The 7,395-nt window shown below is 42.0% G+C and overlaps 1 long non-coding RNA gene across 1 annotated transcript in view; it reads left to right on the plus strand.

The window, feature by feature from the left end:
* The first annotated feature begins 3,090 nt into the window (after positions 1 to 3,090).
* LOC139557882 (uncharacterized) overlaps positions 3,091 to 7,395 on the plus strand; it is a 12,539-nt gene continuing 8,234 nt past the window's right edge. The window contains exons 1-2 of the long non-coding RNA XR_011671485.1: positions 3,091 to 3,607; positions 6,574 to 6,681. This is a non-coding gene — a long non-coding RNA (uncharacterized lncRNA). The remainder of the gene's footprint in view (positions 3,608 to 6,573; positions 6,682 to 7,395) is intronic.

Genomic DNA, 7,395 nt, shown 5'->3' on the forward strand with positions numbered 1-7,395 from the left:
GAGAGAGAAAGAGAGAGAGAGAGCATCCGCCAGCAGAACAGTAAACAGCAGCAGCCCTGCAGTGTCCTGCAGCAGTGTGAACAGTTAGCTCAGTTGCTGAATTCTGCAGTGCTGGTTGGACTATCGTGGCAGTAGGCAGGCACACTCTAGTCAGCAGTCACATGGTGCAGAGAGAGAGAGGGAGAGGTAGCTACTGGCCGGCTTTGAGCGGTCTGTCTACAGGCTGGGGGTGAGTGAGTTGGAGAGAGGACAAGGAGCAGGGGGGGGAGATGGGGGAGATGCCTGCGTGAGCAGGAGGAGGCCCAGAAGGAGGGAAGGGGGGGACATAGCAGTGTACAACCATTCATTTACCAGATCAGCTGCCTGGCTGACTGTCCTTTTTGCCTCTCCTCCCTCTCTCCTCTCCTCCTCCTCGCCTCTCATCCCTCTCTCCTCTCCTCCCCCTTTCGCCTCTCCTCTCATCCTCCACTCCTCCTCCTCTCTTCTCCTCCCCCTTTCTCCTCTCCTCTCATCCCCCTTTCTCCTCTCCTCCCCCTTTCTCCTCTCCTCCCCATCTTCTCCCCCTTTCTCATCTCCTCCCCCTTTCTCCTCTCCTCCTCCTCCTCCTCTCCTCTCCTCCCCCTTTCTCCTCTCCTCCCCCTCTCCTCCCCCTTTCTCCTCTCCTCCCACTTTCTCCTCTCCTCTATCCCCCTAATGGTGCATTGTCCCATTCAGGCGCTAGCTCCACTTCCTGATGATGTAATAAATGCAGCAAGCTTTGAACTTGCTGGGGTAAGGGTTCTCTCTTTTTCCCTCTCGTTTCCCCCACTGACATGTTACCCTCCAAGAGGAAGGGATAGATGTGTGTATCTGTGGGGCAGTTGGGGCCTCCTTCAATGTATGTGCCAGAAATGAACGCGTTAAAGATGGGAATAGGATGATATGATGAGGTTGTAACAACGGTTTGATTTTTTTTTATATAAAGAAAAAATAAAATTGTAATGTATGTTTAGGATTTATTTTATTTTATTTTTAAGCAGATTAATACGCATTATGAATGATTTGGTTATCATGATCTCACCAAACCAAAGAGTATACAGCAATGAAAATATAAACTATATCTGATTTCATAAAATAATGACACGGTATTAAAATGATCTTGTTCAATTACAGCCCTGTATTATCATCAGCATCGTCATATTCCCTCCTGTCAGCAGGAATATAGAGCTGATTGATACTACAGTAGCTTTTACAGAAGGATCGCTGCGCTGCACTGGAGGGTGCAAGGGCATAATATAGCATACATTAAAACATGATAAATATACATTATAAACCCATCTCTGATTTTTTTATTTTTTTTTAACACTTAATCAATGATATCATGCACAATCAACATCCAGCTGATTATTCTATTCTATAGCTTCTACTGGAACGAGATGTAGTGAGTATCCCAAACTGCACTCTATTTCCTGTATAGTGCACTACACAGGGAATGGGGTGAAATTCCACTCTGAGTTCCACTGGAGGGTACTGTGAGGTCATCACTGCTCTAGCGGAAGTTGATCACCAGGCAGAATTGTGAAGCTGTACCCCTTCTCTGTACCTTACTGGAGCTATACCTTCTCTGGTTCCTCTCTCTCTCTCTACTGCAGAGGGGTGGCTGGGACACACATCCACACACACACACAGAGAGAGTGAGAGGAGAGAGAGAGGAGAGAGAGGAGAGAGGGGAGAGAGGAGAGAGTGAGGAGAGAGGAGAGAGGGGAGAGAGGGGAGAGTGAGGAGAGAGGAGAGAGGGGAGAGAGGGGAGAGTGAGGAGAGAGGAGAGAGAGGAGAGAGGGGAGAGGAGAGAGAGAGAGTGAGAGACCTTATAATTTTACAGTGATCTGGAAATGAGCATTTTACACAAAAAGTGACATGGTACCGTTTGAGAGTCAGAGATCTACCTGCAACACGTTGGGTGGTGCTCCAGATCTGGTTGCGGATATCCAAGATAAATCAGGAGACGTATTGCCAGAAAACAATAGCCTTGTCTTTTTTACACGGCTGCAATATTCCTAATTATAGAAAAGGAGAAATATTATGCGACCTTCCCAGTTTAGTATCTGGAGCACTTCCACTGCCATCATCTACCACTGAAGGTAGTTCTTGATACATTTCATTAGAAATATAATGAGATTATTTTCTTCAGAATTTTTTTTGTAAATGTTTTTTTTCCCCTAAAACATAAAACATACACATTTTATGTGAATTGAGCATCTTCATCCACTATGTCATGACTTAACCATATTAATATTCATGGTTGCCATTGGTAGTTCATATTCATGGTTGCCATTGGTAGTTCATGTAGGCCTGTTGGTAATTAATATTCATGGTTGCCATTGGTAATTAATATTCATGGTTGCCATTGGTAGTTCATGTAGGCCTGTTGGTAATTGTAGGTAGTCTGCAGTGTGTGTTTTCTGGACGTAAACGCGCAGCGTCAGCAGAGTAAGGGCTCTATTCAATCCGCATTGCGGAAGTTCGGCTTTACAGCGTGATTGAAATTTAAAGGCAGTGTTCGTGCTTTCAGAGGAGACTGCATTTACGTTAAACGCTGCATATGTCTGCTCAATCTGAAATGACCTTCACAGTTCTATCATGGAACTTGTTATGCTTCTGCTTGAATAAAGCCCTAGGACTATCCTACGCAGAGACTTTGGGAGAATCTCAATTGCATATTCCTTGTGTCCCTCCCTCCCTCGCTTCGTTCTCAAAACCCATTGGAGGGGAAGATCAGAGGGGGGAGGGGGACCTATGGCTTTCTCATCCAATGGGTTTTGAGAAGGAGGTTGAGGAGCGAGAAGAGAGGATGTAATTGAGATTCTCCCCTAGAGAAGGCTACCAGAGTCATGCAGATTCTACCACTATTACATATTTGCCAAACTATTTATAATTCCTGTAGCCGCTGGTCATTGAAGATGTTTTCTGGAAAAGTAAACGCTGATTCCGCAGTTTCGCTCCAGAAAATCCAGTAGGTCTATCCTACGTGTAGTGAGTGACCTCCACTGCAGTCATTCCATGAGGGTGCAGAGAGAAGCGAACAAAACAGACATTAAAAAGTGAAAACTATCTGAAGGGGAAAATGGTACATACGTTTTAGAGATAAACATCATACATTTTCTAACACAATATACACGTCAGTTTAAAGCTCCTCTCACAGTCGGTCTTTCAGGATCTTTCCACTTTTTATGCTCCTCAATGTTTTATAACCATACTATATGACCCCCCAGTGTTTAGTCCCTCTCACTCTGCTCCTCCCCTTTCCTCCTACCTATAGTGTGTGAGTAGATTCACTCTGATGGCCTCTGTCTGGGCTGTGCGTGTTGGAACATGTCTCGACTTGTACTGGCTCGCCTGGCTGAGGAAGGAGAGAGCCTTGAGCCCTGCCCTCAACAGTTTCACCATGCCCTGCTTGAAGTGACCCTCTGGTAGACAAACAAGACCCAGCAGAGCTGCTCAACACTGGCAGTTGACTGTCCTGGACACTCAGAGTGGACGGACACACTGGACAGAACCAGGACAGGACCTTGGATCTTCAGCTGTACCCAGTCTATAATCTGTCCACAATCCAAACACTACTTTACTGGTAAGTCTGATCTTTAATAGATACCCTCCTGAATGGACTTCTTTTAGCCTAATCATACTGTAGGTACCTTCTACTAGGTCCCGTGTGGCTCAGTTGGTAGAGCATGGCACTTGCAACGCCAGGGTTGTGGGTTCAATTCCCATGGGGGGACCAGGATGAATATGAATGAACTTTCCAATTTGTAAGTCGCTCTGGATAAGAGCGTCTGCTAAATGACTTAAATGTAAATGTACTAGCTCTCTCAAATAACTGTTGATCTCTTACTTCTACACTATTGAAAAGAGAAAATGGCATTTAATGGTAGTCTACTGTTCCACTAGCATGTAGCTATAGTATTTAATGGTAGCCTACTGTTCCACTAGCATGTAGCTATAGTATTTAATGGTAGTCTACTGTTCCACTAGCATGTAGCTATAGTATTTAATGGTAGCCTACTGTTCCACTAGCATGTAGCTATAGTATTTAATGGTAGTCTACTGTTCCACTAGCATGTAGCTATAGTATTTAATGGTAGTCTACTGTTCCACTAGCATGTAGCTATAGTATATAATGGCAGTCTCCTGTTCCACTAGCATGTAGCTATAGTATATAATGGTAGTCTACTTTTCCACTAACGTGTAGCTATAGTATTTAATGGTAGTCTACTGTTCCACTAGCATGTAGCTATAGTATTTAATGGTAGTCTACTGTTCCACTAGCATGTAGCTATAGTATTTAATGGTAGCCTACTGTTCCACTAGCATGTAGCTATAGTATTTAATGGTAGTCTACTGTTCCACTAGCATGTAGCTATAGTATTTAATGGTAGCCTACTGTTCCACTAGCATGTAGCTATAGTATTTAATGGTAGTCTACTGTTCCACTAGCATGTAGCTATAGTATTTAATGGTAGTCTACTGTTCCACTAGCATGTAGCTATAGTATATAATGGTAGTCTCCTGTTCCACTAGCATGTAGCTATAGTATTTAATGGTAGCCTACTGTTCCACTAGCATGTAGCTATAGTATTTAATGGTAGTCTACTGTTCCACTAGCATGTAGCTATAGTATTTAATGGTAGCCTACTGTTCCACTAGCATGTAGCTATAGTATTTAATGGTAGTCTACTTTTCCACTAGCATGTAGCTATAGTATTTAATGGTAGTCTACTGTTCCACTAGCATGTAGCTATAGTATTTAATGGTAGTCTACTGTTCCACTAGCATGTAGCTATAGTATTTAATGGTAGTGTTCCACTAGCATGTAGCTATAGTATTTAATGGTAGTCTACTGTTCCACTAGCATGTAGCTACAGTATTTAATGGTAGTCTACTGTTCCACTAGCATGTAGCTATAGTATTTAATGGTAGTCTACTGTTCCACTAGCATGTAGCTATAGTATATAATGGCAGTCTCCTGTTCCACTAGCATGTAGCTATAGTATTTAATGGTAGTGTTCCACTAGCATGTAGCTATAGTATTTAATGGTAGTCTACTGTTCCACTAGCATGTAGCTACAGTATTTAATGGTAGTCTACTGTTCCACTAGCATGTAGCTATAGTATTTAATGGTAGTCTACTGTTCCACTAGCATGTAGCTATAGTATATAATGGCAGTCTCCTGTTCCACTAGCATGTAGCTATAGTATATAATGGTAGTCTACTTTTCCACTAACGTGTAGCTATAGTATTTAATGGTAGTCTACTGTTCCACTAGCATGTAGCTATAGTATTTAATGGTAGTCTACTGTTCCACTAGCATGTAGCTATAGTATTTAATGGTAGCCTACTGTTCCACTAGCATGTAGCTATAGTATTTAATGGTAGTCTACTGTTCCACTAGCATGTAGCTATAGTATTTAATGGTAGCCTACTGTTCCACTAGCATGTAGCTATAGTATTTAATGGTAGTCTACTGTTCCACTAGCATGTAGCTATAGTATTTAATGGTAGTCTACTGTTCCACTAGCATGTAGCTATAGTATATAATGGTAGTCTCCTGTTCCACTAGCATGTAGCTATAGTATTTAATGGTAGCCTACTGTTCCACTAGCATGTAGCTATAGTATTTAATGGTAGTCTACTGTTCCACTAGCATGTAGCTATAGTATTTAATGGTAGCCTACTGTTCCACTAGCATGTAGCTATAGTATTTAATGGTAGTCTACTTTTCCACTAGCATGTAGCTATAGTATTTAATGGTAGTCTACTGTTCCACTAGCATGTAGCTATAGTATTTAATGGTAGTCTACTGTTCCACTAGCATGTAGCTATAGTATTTAATGGTAGTGTTCCACTAGCATGTAGCTATAGTATTTAATGGTAGTCTACTGTTCCACTAGCATGTAGCTACAGTATTTAATGGTAGTCTACTGTTCCACTAGCATGTAGCTATAGTATTTAATGGTAGTCTACTGTTCCACTAGCATGTAGCTATAGTATTTAATGGTAGTGTTCCACTAGCATGTAGCTATATTATTTAATGGTAGTGTTCCACTAGCGTGTAGCTATAGTATTTAATGGTAGTGTTCCACTAGCATGTAGCTATAGTATTTAATGGTAGTGTTCCACTAGCATGTAGCTATAGTATATAATGGTAGCCTACTGTTCCACTAGCATGTAGCTATAGTATTTAATGGTAGCCTTGTGGTGCTTGTTTCAATACATCCCACAGAAAGAAACAAAGTAACTCATAAGTTCTTACTGTGTCGTTACCATTTGACCATGTAATATCTCAGTAAATGGTCATTTTTATCATAAAATAAGTGCATTTATACAGCGAGTTAACAATTATACACTTCCACCCTCTGGACTGTCCTCTATGAATGACTCTGCTAAAAACACACAACATTATTGTCATATTTCCTTTTTTTTGCTGGAGAAAGTTTATAAATAAACCTATCCTCCTGAAAGAGCAAAAGTAAGTCAATGGACAATATTACTAAAGAATTATAAAAGGTACTTATTTTCTCTGCTCCTCTACCTAGCTCTTGGGGATTCCCCTTCACAGTGAAACCTCCTCTTCATCAGCCGAGACAGCAGGCATCCCCCACTTACCTACCAACTGCCACAGAGGAACCACAACGTTTATCAAGGTGGGAAGCAGGCAGAGACTCTATTCATTTTATATTTGTGTTGCATATAATGAACAGTGATCTGCCCTTTGATGTAGGCATATAGAAGAGGAGAAAATAACCCATCTAACAGATGTAGTATTCAGTAAGTCCTGTAGTAACTCATTACAGATCAGATATGTGTAATCAGCATCCCTGGATGTTCTTCCCACCTCTCCAAAATATACAAGCAGGTAGGTAGTTACTGAGTCAACAATGTTAGTGTTTTGTGGTAACTAGCAGTGTTAAAGCTCCCGAGTGGCGCAGCGGTCTAAGGCACTGCATCTCAGTGCTAGAGGCGTCACTACAGACCCTGGTTTGATTCCAGGCTGTATCACAACCGGCCGTGATTGGGAGTCCCAATAGGCCGATATGCGCCAATGGTCAAGATCCAGAAAAGAGCCGTTAAATTCTACAACCACCTAAAAGGAAGCGATTCCCAAACCTTCCATAACAAAGCCATTACCTACAGAGAGATGGACCTGGAGAAGAGCCCCCTAAGCAAGCTGGTCCTGGGGCTCTGTTCACAAACACACCCCACAGAGCCCAAGGACAGCAACACAATTAGACCCAAGCAAATCATGAGAAAACAAAAAGAGAATTACTTGACACATGGGAAATAATTCACAAAAAAAACAGAGCAAACTAGAATGCCATTTGGCCCTAAACAGAGAGTACACAGTGGCAGAATACCTG

The sequence above is a fragment of the Salvelinus alpinus genome, chromosome 28 (genome assembly GCF_045679555.1).
Source record: "Salvelinus alpinus chromosome 28, SLU_Salpinus.1, whole genome shotgun sequence".
Lineage (NCBI taxonomy): Eukaryota > Metazoa > Chordata > Actinopteri > Salmoniformes > Salmonidae > Salvelinus > Salvelinus alpinus.